The following is a 12,936-nucleotide window of genomic DNA, read 5'->3' on the forward strand; positions in this document are numbered from 1 at the left end:
TCCCAAATGAGGCCCCATTTCTCTGTTCATCTCTGTGGTGCAGCCACAGAGAGACTATTCATGCAGGGTGATTTAAGGTCCTAGGACAGCTCCCAAAGGGGGATGCACTTAGCTAAGCCTGGCTATCATGATCAATGGTCATCCATTGGCGCCTATCCGTCTAGGGAGTGCCAGTTGGACATCTGGACTGCATTACTAAGTGTCAGGAGTAAGTGACTCATATCTCACCTTGATCAACCAATCAGGGACTGGTAGGGCCGAGTAACCCACGTGGGACTCTGATGCCCATGGAACTTTCAGCCAATCAATGAGCTGAAGTTCCTCCAGGTAAAAACAGGCAACACAGAGAGCCTGAGAGATTCAGTGAGATTCAGTAAGATTCTGGAGAGGATTCTGTGGACTGTTCTAAAGGGAATTCAAAGGAGAATTCCAGGGCAGGACGGCCCAAGAGCAGAAGGCTCCCAAGGGCAGGACATTCTCGCAGCGCGCCTCCTGACCATCCTGAGACTCAGCCCGGACAACCACGGAACGGCCAGTGTGTCTGAGTGCCAGAACTTTCCTTTGTTCTAAGAGTCTAGAGTGGAGGTTGCCAGAGAGTAACCAGCAGCAGGCCTCGTGAACAGGTCGGAACTGTGGACAGCTGAATCACTATTCAGAACTAGCTCTTCATCAGGAACGAACCGGTCCTCATCCTGACTTGCTGGGACCCACAGTCATCTTTTCTCCTGTGCACAAACTTTGCTAGTTAAAGCCAACACTAACTAGCCGGTCAGTGAGCATCAGCAGCGCACCGTCGCAAGCCGCACAGCACAGCCTGGCACCGAGCCAGAGAGCGCGGATTGGACAGCAACAAGCCTGCAACTGTTTCTTTGTGCCCGCAGGAGATCTGAATCCCCAGAGATTGGATGAGTATTCAACTTCAATGCATTACAGCTCGAGAATTCAATTGTTATCCCAACCAGTTGATATCAATTTAATTCCTAAGAGTTATGTACTTGTTTTGAGTATTTAATGTAGAAGTTATAACCAAGTGCATTTACGAAACGGTCTTAATGAATGATATACTGAACGTATGTCCTCTTGGTGTGTGTAATACTTTGTAACTGACTGAATATACCTTTTGTATTCTGATAACCCTCTCGATAAGATCTGTTAGTTTTATATGCATATTCTATGTATTAATAAATGTATCCTCGTGTATTAGTACCTGTGTGTGTGCGTTGTTTGAGTTATATCGCATGGTTGGATTCTAAAGCCATCAAAAGAATCAACTTTGTGATTTACTGCTACAATTAATAATTGTTCCAGTAAATGCCCAAACCCTACAGAACTGGTGCCTTCAGAGAGCCACTACAGTTACATATTTGGCGTCCCTGAGCCGGTTTTCTTACAGTAGCAACAACAATAAAAGGGATACTTAACAAGGAGATACGCTGTAGCAGTGTGACTCCAACAGATGCTCCTGAAGAGGCTGGAGGTTTAAGCCAGCTCCTTAGAGCGCTCGGCCGTGTTACTTTCAACAGCGGCTCTTCAGCTCTTGTCGTTTGACCTAGTGGTTTAATAACATGTGGAAATGACCGCAACTTCGTTTTCTGAGATGCTTTCTCTCACGTGGTGAAATCTCAACCTCTTTGGCATCTCTGGCTTTAGTTCTTCTGTAGAGAAGGCTTTCACACCTCTGCTTATAGTGCCCTTGAAGTCATTTTATTTTTACAGGAAGACGCATTCCCTGATGATCTCTCCTGTTTTAGAAATGCTTCATAAGGCGTGTTTGATTCAACGGCCAAACTATACTAATTGTACAATGCAGATCTATGCGGCATTCGTACTGTCTTTGACTGGGATTCTGAAATACGTCTTGAAAAGGTATTCAGATTTTCTTGAACCTATAATAAAAACACAGACCTGAAACTCCCTAGCTTCCAATCTCTGATGTTGCTGTCCTTAAACTTGGACGTGATGTTCTGCAGACGTGCAGTGTCCCTTTACTCTCGTTGTTTTCAAAACGACCTCCGTTGTCGGGCGCAGTTAAAGTGGAACTGGCCTGACCGCACAGGAAAGTACGGAATGATAAAATGTTTCTACGGCTCAAAATGTCCCTTTAGACCCTCGTCATGTTTCTGTGAGGAACGGGCAGGTAGAGAGGTTTAACAGATGCTCATGATGTTTTACACGGGGTGTTACCTGTTGTAGTGTTTCAAAAGATGTGTTAGCGGACCACAGATTATCTTGAAAAGATTTGGGTTTGCACTGGCTGGGATTCAAACCTGACTCAATTATTTGGAAGGCGCCTGTACCACCAACGCACTCCCGAGAAGCACCTGCAAATTATTACAATCCTCTCTCTCACCTACAAAGTTATGGAGACACAGACTTCCAATGAAAACTCAAGGCTCCACTCAAGGCTTTATTCACTCAAGGCTCCACTCTTTTGTTGTGATGTCATTTTAATTAATATTAGCTTTGATAAGGTGTCATTTTGCCTCTTAAAGTAAAGTCTGCTCCTTTCTTCCTGGTATAGAAAGAACGTGTTCCATCTTTGTTTAAAAACACCACTAAAAGTAAATTATTCAGCTCTACCGCCTGTGTGCATTGACAAGACATCTCAAAAGGACATATTAAATAAGAACACGATCCTTCCTGTTACCATTCCTGTGGTTGGGGCATTGTTTCACCCTTTTACGTTAAATCATCAGTACTGCTGTTTTTCTATGCATAGTTTAATCAAGAGCACTTAAAAGATGCAAAAAGCTTTCAAATAAAATAGAATTGAAAGACAGTCGAGTAAGGAGGTAGAAAAAAGCACTCCCCCGTCTGGGAATCAACCACCGTCGCCCATGTAACTGGATACAAAAATAACAGATTAATTTGTGCCCAGTCTCTTGAAGCTTCGATGCGATTATTTTTCCTTGTTTATTTCTTCATTCCTATGAATTTACTCTGTAGTAGAAGAAACGCGAAAGTGGGAAACTGCAGGCATTCTTCGTGATTGGTGTGATCAGTGAGCATTTGCACATCTCTAAGTCTGTTCCACAAACTTTTTCCATCAGGGATGTAGCTCAGTGGTAGAGCGCATGCTTTGCATGTATGAGGTCCTGGGTTCAATCTCTGGTATCTCCAGGTGCTTTATGTTATAGTACTCACATCGCAATCTTCTGTTGAGTGAGAACTCTTTGCTCGTGTTCAGAGAGAGCCAGGTTTACAAAATTAAATGCAGGCACACTCGACGTGCTGCAGAGTTGCGCTGCTGTTTTAAATGTACCTCATTTAGTTCTGTTAAATCCTAAATTATTTGAACTAATAATTTAGTTCAAATTCAGGAAATCTAGAGATTGCTTCACACTTGTCGTGGCTGTTGCAGAAAACACCTGTTGAATCTCACCCGGGATTTCCTGAGAGATTATTCAGCGAGCGAATCCTCCTTCTGAACTCCGCACTAAACTAAACTAAACTGAAAGCTTCACGAACTTCTCACTGCGTGTCCTGCGTGTCCTGTACTGCTCTCGTGTAGATGTGAAGCACAGCCATAAACACACTTTGAACTTTTTCAGTTTGTTAAGGAAAATGCAAAGAGCATGATAAGTATTGATCGTATAAAATATCCATGGCACAACTGGAGAAAGTACTGAAGGACTACACATCGACTTTTGATGATTACAAGAGATTCAAGAAACACAACCGTCCGCACCTGGGTTTGGATCCTGAACGCTAGAGTTAAAAGAACATAAGCGACGTTTATGACCTATAAACTCTCTAAATTGTCTTATAGTTTATGAAATAAAACAATTTCTCAATAATTACTTACTGATGATAGACGATTTATTGAATTTTAACAAAATCACAATTACAAACTTTTTCAGTTAAACTGTTATTCACATACTCTAACGTAAATAAACGTTAGTGTCTTCCGGTGTGTGAGCCAATTTCTCCCAAAAATATGCGTTAGTCTGTCGGGAGGCTGTGCAGGGTGTTAAGAAATAGAATTTCTAAAGACAGGCTCCTTAAGCTTAACATCAAGGCAGAAAAAATGCTGTTTTCTCTACAGAAATGCTCTTTACATTTCAGCACTGTTGCAACTCCCTTTATAAAGGGTGTGCACACGTATACAACCAAGGCATTGAAAGATTTTTTTAAATTATTGTTCCAAAAATGTTTTTCTTTTGTTTTTTTTTTTGTTTTCTTTTTAATGTTGTTGATTAAAAGATTTTATTAAATGTGAAAAAAGGTCAAAATGCTATTGAAAAAAAACAGTAATGTGAGGAAAGATGGGTTGTGGGAGCCCCTTAACTACCCATGTCATGCTGTATTTCTTACTCATTCTACTTCTGTCAGTGGTCATTCCAGACGGGTCAAGTATGACTACTCTTCGGCACAAGAGACACGTGACTTGCGAGGATCCCGACAGTGTTGAATTTCTTTCAGGGCCCGGATAGCTCAGTCGGTAGAGCATCAGACTTTTAATCTGAGGGCCCAGGGTTCAAGTCCCTGTTCGGGCGATTGTGCCATTCCTAAGTCTATTGTGAATGTCATTCTAAGTAGTCTTTTATCTTTCACTCTTCTAGCTGTACTGTGGTTATTTTAAATGTCCATTACTTGTATTTACAGTAGTGTATTTAGTGTTTCGTTTCACAAACCGAAAATGTTCAAGTAGATCTTGTCACTCTACTCCACGTAATCATCTAAATTAAATCACAGTAGAGTACAGAACACGCAGTGAGGAGCTCACACAGTGAGTACTCTTGAATACGACAAGAGGAAAGGCACACTGCACATCTGCAGAACATCACGTCCGAGTTTACAGTGAGAGCAGAGGTTGGAAGCGACGTAGTTTTTTAATACTCGCTCGCTGAACGATCTCTCAAGAAACCTCGGTTGAGATTTAACGGGTGTCTAATAATCACGTTCAAAAAGGTGACGATAAGATTTTTTTAAACTAGGTAGCCTTAATGGCAACACGGTGTGAGTAGATCTTAAAGCAGCTGCAGACAGAGTACCTGTAATGGCACCACAGTGCTTTGAGTTCGGCTTTTCTTATTTCTTCTGCAGAACCAGTGGTTTCGGAATATACTGATCCACATAAGAAGCGCTTTCTGTTTCTGATCATTTTTATTGAGCGTTGCTCTAAACTTTACATTTGCTCGGGCTAGTTTTCCCATGAAAAAAAGACATATCCCTAATTACATGATTTCACTTTTTTTCTTATCAACGAGTAGAAAGAAATAAAATACATACTTCATTATAAGTACCACAGGCAAGATGGCTGGTGGTCTAAGGCGATGCGTTCAGGTCGTAGTTAACCTTGGAGACGTTTGTTAAAATCTCACTTCTAATAAAGAGTTCTTTCTCGTTAGAGTAGAAACGATAGAAGCCTTAAGCGGGAAAAAAATCACAACATCTCGCATTTCACGTGTTTCATGTTAACTGTCTCAGTGGTTGCCTCGGTGATTGATGGCTCTTCTCCCTCGCAGGGTGACGGCAAACACCAGGGTAAAGTTAGCTTGAAGTTCGAAAACGATTTTGGCACGCCTGTAGCGCTTTCACGAAATCTCTTAGAGTTACAAAAACACTTGCTTTGTGTATAAAATACATTGTGGATGCTTTCTCAGCCTTTACTTTTTCGTTTATATGACATTTTTTTGACCAAGCACGAATATTCTTTTGTCCAGATCTCCGCAATGGAAGCACAGAACACCTTCAAACCAAAAGCATTTTAAAGACCACGACTCATGGATATTTCCACAGACTTTACATCAAACTATCAGTGAGCTAATTATCTTTTTTTAAACCTCCGGTTTTTCATCGATGCGTAATTACGCACGAACTGGAACCCGGGGGACCGCTGTGTGCACACGTTCACAACGCGAGAAATACTATTCAATACGGCTTCATGCGAAAAACCCGTATATGACCACAGGAAGCAGAACAGCACAGTCTCCAATTACCCAGACTGTAAGCACGGGAATAAAGCTTTGTTTGATTTCTGAAACCCTTCTTTTACGCCCTGTTTTCGTTCAGGTAAGGGTCAACTATATTGAAAATACTACTGACAGCAGGAAGATTAAAATATTCTTTACTCAGCAGCTTATTAAAAACAGATCCCATGATGTTCAAACCGATTTTTTACACAGAACACTGACACAGCTTTGCATTCTGAATCTCTTTTTCTCATGCTTTTATTTAATATAGCACAATGCACTGGGATAGGGGTATTCTGTTCACAAACCAATAGCATTTAAATCACAGAACCCACAATGCTGCAAGTGTTTTGCACACTAAACAGGTCCTCTGACTTTTCCCAGCTTTGTTTTGGGTTGTGGAACCTTTATTTTTAATGATTTTTTTAAAATAACACTACAGGTAATACACTAGGATAGGTGGGTCATCTTCATGGCTCAAAAGCATTTCAAATACTACAGCCACACTGCTGTACCCAAGTGTTTTACACACCAGACAGGCCCCCGAACCTCATACAACCTTGCTGTGGCTGTGGCCCCTTTCTTTATTTTGCAATGATTTTCTGAAGATAACACTACAGGTAACACAGTCCGATAGGTGGGTCTTCTCCATGGCTCAATAGCATTTCAAATACAACAGCTACACTGCTGAAACCAAGTGTTTTACACACCAGACAGGCCCCCTAACTTTAGTTAGGTCCGCGTGACAGGTCCTATACTAACGAGGAAGACATCGATCTCTCCGACACCCGGCATCGTGTCCCGACCCAGCGTGCTGGAAGCCGACGCGTGCTGTGATTCCTTTACGGAGCAGAAATGACAACCGAGGAGCCGAGAGATCATTTCAGCATTTCGTGTCTGAACGGAAAACACAAACGACCAACTCGGAATGACTTGCCTTTGACGCTTATCAAACCGTTCTTTGTGCGTCGAACAGACCCACTCACCTCTTAGTGTGGCGGGATCTGCACAGTGCATGTCGCAGCGCTCCCTGCTTTCACTTCAATGCGCGTCCTGATGTCGAGTTGTGTGCCGTGCGGAGGCTCTGAAAGCGAGAGCAATGAAAAGGTGCACGACGCTGTCAAAGAAAACAGAGAAGTGAAAGGCAGTCCTTTCTCTAAGGAGGTAAAAGAAAAGCTACTCCCCAGCGGGGAATCGAATCCCGGTCTCCCACGTGACAGGCGGGGATACTTGTCACTATACTAATGTAGTATTTGGGCACTTAAGGGGACAATTATTAATTGTAGCTGTAAATCACGAAATTGATTCTTTTAATGGCCTTAGAATCAAACCATGCGATATAACTCAAACAACGCACACACAGAGGTACTAATACACGAGGATACATTTATTAATACATAAAATATGCATGTAAACATAACAGATCTTATTGTGACGGTTTTCAGAATACAAAAGATATATATTCATTCAGTTACAAAGAGTTACATATATCAAGAGGACATACGTTCAGTATATCATTCATTAAGACCGTTTCGTAATTGAACTTGGTTACAACCTCTACATTAGATACTCAAAACAAGTACATAACTCTTAGGAATTAAATTGATATCAACTGGTTGGGATAACAATTGAATTCTTGAGCTGTAATGCATTGAAGTTGAATACTCATCCAATTTCTGGGGATTCAGATCTCCTGCGGGCTCTCTGGCTCCGTGCCAGGCTGTGCTGTGCTGCTTGTGACGGTGCGCTGCTGATGCTCACTGACCGACTAGTTATTGTTGGCTTTAACTAGCAAAGTTTGTGCACAGGAGAAGAGATGACTGTGGGTCCCAGCAAGTCATGAAGCGCTAGTTCTGAATAGTGATTCAGCTGTCCACAGTTCCGACCTGTTCACGAGGCTTGCTGCTGATGCTAACCTCGGGTGGATCCTTTGGTTACTCTCTGTCAACCTCCGCTCTCGACTCTTAGAACAGAGGAAAGTTCTGGCACTTGGACACACTGGCCGTTCCGTGGTTGTCCAGGCTCAGGATGGTCAGGAGGCACGCTGCGAGAATGTCCTGCCCTTGGGAGCCTTCTGCTCCTGGGCCATCTTGTCCTGGAATTCTCTTTGGATTCCCATTAGAAAAGTCTCAGAAGTCCACCGAATCTCTGTGTTGCCTGTTTTTAACTGGAGGAAGTTCAGCTCATTCATTGGCTGAAAGTTCCATGGGCATCAGAATCCCACGTGGGTTACTCGGCTCACCAGTCCCTGATTGGTTGATCAAGGTGAGATATGAGTCACTTACTCCTGACACTTAGGAATGTAGTCCACATGTCCATCTGGCACTACCTAGACAGATAGGCGCCAATGGATGACCATTGATCAAGATAGCCATGCCTACAGATGCAGCCATTCAAAATGCGCGGGCGATACCGCATTATTTTGCGGTACGCTGTACGCAGTCTACCGCAAGCTAAATACCGCGAGTTACCGTAAATTCTCCTATAATACGACAAGCAAAATAATAGTATCCGGAATTTCCGCAAGGTGGAGCTAATAAAGCTCAACCTTTCATGTTTGAGCTGTGGCCATCAAAGTCTTTAACGAAGATATTACTAATAGTATTAATAATGAATGACCTTGGACAAGCTGTAAGTGTAAACTCAAAGTATTGCCCTGGTCAACATTCTTTTTTTCATTGACCGTCTTTGTAAAAGTAACACCACAGCATTTCGCAATCACGCATTTGTTTCCAATCATGCAAAGTACAGTAATTTTTGAGAATCGATTCACCATGCCTTTCACATGCTCGTAAAAGAGATTGATTTAGGAACATAAACATATTACCGTATGAAAACTGTACTGTATACAGTATGTATATGTATATTTAATGTCTTAACTGTGCCCGTTTAAGTATTGAATATTCATATCTAATTTTACCACTGAAGGGAAATGTTAGTAGCTGAGCATAAAAAGAATAGGAGCATACTGCAACGCGTGTGAAGGCCATAAACTATATTAATTTTGGAACATAAACATACAGTATATGGCTGGTCTCGGTACTTTAAAGAAAACACACACGAAACATGGTTTCATTATGACCAGAATCGGTCTTGAGATATTTTTAACTTGATTTACGGTATTTGAGAGGTACAGTGCCTTGCGAAAGTATTCGGCCCCCTTGAACTTTTCAACCTTTTGCCACATTTCAGGCTTCAAACATAAAGATATAAATTTTTTATTTTATGTGAAGAATCACCAACAAGTGGGACACAATTGTGAAGTGGAACGAAATCTATTGGATTTTTGAAACTTTTTTAACTAATAAAAAAATGAAAAGTGGGGCGTGCAAAATTATTCGGCCCCTTTACTTTCAGTGCAGCAAACTCACTCCAGAAGTTCAGCGAGGATCTCTGAATGATCCAATGTTGTCCTAAATGACTGATGGTGATAAATAGAATCCACCTGTGTGTAATCAAGTCTCTGTATAAATGCACCTGCTCTGTGATAGTCTCAAGGTTCTGTTGAAAGCGCAGAGAGCATCATGAAGACCAAGGAACACACCAGGCAGGTCCGTAATACTGTTGTGGAGAAGTTTAAAGCCGGATTTGGATACAAAAAGATTTCCCAAGCTTCAAACATCCCAAGGAGCACTGTGCAAGCGATCATCTTGAAATGGAAGGAGTATCAGACCACTGCAAATCTACCAAGACCTGGCCGTCCCTCTAAACTTTCAGCTCAGACAAGGAGAAGACTGATCAGAGATGCAGCCAAGAGGCCCATGATCACTCTGGATGAACTGCAGAGAACTACAGCTGAGGTGGGAGAGTCTGTCCATAGGACAACAATCAGTCTTACACTGCACAAATCTGGCCTTTATGGAAGAGTGGCAAGAAGAAAGCCATTTCTCAAAGATATCCATAAAAAGTCTCGTCTAAAGTTTGCCACAAGCCACCTGGGAGACACCCCAAACATGTGGAAGAAGGTGCTCTGGTCAGATGAAACCAAAATCGAACTTTTTGCCCACAATGCAAAACGATATGTTTGGCGTAAAAGCAACACAGCTCATCACCCTCAACACACCATCCCCACTGTCAAACATGGTGGTGGCAGCATCATGGTTTGGGCCTGCTTTTCTTCAGCAGGGACAGGGAAGATGGTTAAAATTGAGGGGAAGATGGATGCAGCCAAATACAGGACCATTCTGGATGAAAACCTGTTGGAGTCTGCAAAAGACCTGAAACTGGGACGGAGATTTATCTTCCAACAAGACAATGATCCCAAACATACAGCAAACTCTACAAAGGAATGGTTCACAAATAAACGTATCCAGGTGTTTGAATGGCCAAGTCAAAGTCCAGACCTGAATCCAATCGAGAATCTGTGGAAAGAGCTGAAAACTGCTGTTCACAAACGCTCTCCATCCAACCTCACTGAGCTCGAGCTGTTTTGCAAGGAAGAATGGGCAAGAATTTCAGTCTCTCGATGTGCAAAACTGATAGAGACATACCCCAAGCGACTTGCAGCTGTAATCGCAGCAAAAGGTGGCTCTACAAAGTATTAACGCAAGGGGGCCGAATAATTTTGCACGCCCCACTTTTCATTTTTTTATTAGTTAAAAAAGTTTCAAAAATCCAATAGTTTTCGTTCCACTTCACAATTGTGTCCCACTTGTTGGTGATTCTTCACATAAAATAAAAAATTTATATCTTTATGTTTGAAGCCTGAAATGTGGCAAAAGGTTGAAAAGTTTAAGGGGGCCGAATACTTTCGCAAGGCACTGTATGTCTTAACACCGATACTACAGTGCATAAATACTGCTCACGTATATGTTTCTAGGTTTATATTATGAATTTCATATGTTCAAATTACTTTTGAGCAACTAATAAGAAGCGCGAAACAGTATACGTTTTAGTTTCGTTTTGTGCTGGGACTCTGCTTTTAACAATGTGGCCGTGGATTGATTAGAGATATCAAGTTCGTCTTGTAAAAATGTTACGAGTACATCATCTATCAACAATTACACAGGTTCTGTTTCCATATTGCGGATTTTGGTTACATAATATTATTTTCTAGATTTCACGTTGTGAATATATGATTTGGGCAAACAGAGACGCAAAGAAGTACATTATGGGTTGTTGTTTTTTTTTGCAGTTTTATCTAGAACAAGCGATGCTTAAACCTTTGTCTGATTCTTGTGAAACTATCCACACGACAGTTATAGTACCTAGGAGTTGACTTCAGTGATTTCACTGATGGGATGTTTCTAAAAATCCATCCACTGTAAAACGTCTTCTCTAGTTGTCCTGCATATGTATTCGCTAATGAAGCTGTGTGTTCTGAGCCTGGATCTCTACATTTCTGTATGAACCAGCTTAGAGGGCTAAAGACAGCTTGTGTTTAAATTGAGTGTAAGGTAATTTATGCTTCTAAAGTCATGGTCAGCATTTATTATTGTACTGTGCTGTCAACTTTTTCTGTGCCTAGTCACATTATTTTATAGCATTTTTATAGCATTGTCAGATCTGGTGGCGCTGTGTGTTAGTTTCCTGAGTCCCATGTCACATGGTCTGTGATTGAATCCCATGGAACTATGACTTTATTTTTTAACAAACATTTCTTTGAAAAAATGAAACGTTTCCCTTGGTCAGAGATTAAATAAAACCTCACTAGCACTAAACAAATTTATATTTCTAAATATCACAACATGTTTGAATTTAAGTCTTTTTAATAACAATGAATAGTCACCTATGCGTTACAAAATAAACATTTATATTGATTTGAATCGCGTTTTGATTTAAATTGTAAATGCGTGTTTAAATATATGTGTTTAAAAGCGATATACTGTATAAAAGCGCTGATTCTTATAGAGTGTGTTCCGCCGGGGATTCAAAAAAATTTCTTTTTTAATCGCGTATCTAAGGAAAATTGCAGTATAACTTTGTTCATGCACAGTGACATGTTACATTATAATTTGGGTGTCTCCTCTTGCCAGAAAGCTCTAAATTGCAACGTAAATTGAAAAAATGCACTTGGAATCTGTCCAAGCCCTCCTACGAAAATTATTTAAACTGCTTTAAGTTGAAAATCGAGGTGGATTTTGAGGATGATATGTTTTTGGTTGGTATTATGTTTATATGGTTGTTTTTGTTGGTTGGTTGTTATTATGGTTATTAATAATACAATCTATAGTTGAAATCTGAGCCTAAATAAAAAGAAAAAGCTAGTGATTAGGTTTATGAGCAATCTAATTACTTATTCATTTAAAACGCTATATAAAATAAAGTTTATTATTAATTTGCTAGACAGAGCGGTGAACATTATTATGCATAAGACAAAGATGATGAAATCTGTGTACGCTGTAAGGTTTTTACTTCTTAAACTTTTAAAATACACGTTTCGAAAAGAAAGAAATCCTCTTCCTGGTACAGTACTGTATGTATAGCAAACCAGCACGTCTTTTTTCTCCAATCAGAGGGGTGTCAGATGGTGTCAGCCAATCACCATTCTGAAGCCCTACCATAATCTCTGGTATGGGGAGACCCCAGAATTCTGTCCCATAGTTTAGACAGATGATAGATACTTTTATTGATCCCATGAGGGAAATAAAGTCAATCATTTTCATGGTTAAAAGCAAAGGAGATTGTCTGTTATAGTGGACATAAAAACAAGAGTTCGCTGGCATTATATCCTAGAAGACACAGACCAGGAGAATGCCCGCCAGCATAAAAGAAAATGCCAGATGAACTGGGCGTTTGCCCAGCGTAGTTATAGTGGACATAAAAACAAGGGTTCGCTGGCATTATATAATTATACGAATTACACGAATATTATTATATCTTATTAATTTCTTGAGATACACAATTCTTTTAATACAGTCTTTGCTGTGCTCTAGAGGATCCTTGTGATATTTCGAGCTCTTGGTGAATGATAAGTGTTGCAGTTTAAATCATTTTCGTAGTTAGAAATTATGGAACGCTCTGTTAAAAACAAGGGAGTTTTTATGTCCGTTGCAGTTCTTTTGAAACTGAACTTGTTTGA

General features: G+C 40.7%; 1 non-coding gene across 1 annotated transcript; it reads left to right on the top strand.

Annotated features, from left to right (window-relative positions):
* Positions 1-4,423: 4,423 nt before the first annotated feature.
* On the top strand, positions 4,424-4,496 carry trnak-uuu (transfer RNA lysine (anticodon UUU)). The gene has a single exon. It is a non-coding gene; the product is annotated as a tRNA-Lys (tRNA).
* The last annotated feature ends 8,440 nt before the right edge of the window (positions 4,497-12,936 follow it).

Source organism: Lepisosteus oculatus, chromosome 14, assembly GCF_040954835.1.
Source record: "Lepisosteus oculatus isolate fLepOcu1 chromosome 14, fLepOcu1.hap2, whole genome shotgun sequence".
NCBI lineage: Eukaryota > Metazoa > Chordata > Actinopteri > Semionotiformes > Lepisosteidae > Lepisosteus > Lepisosteus oculatus.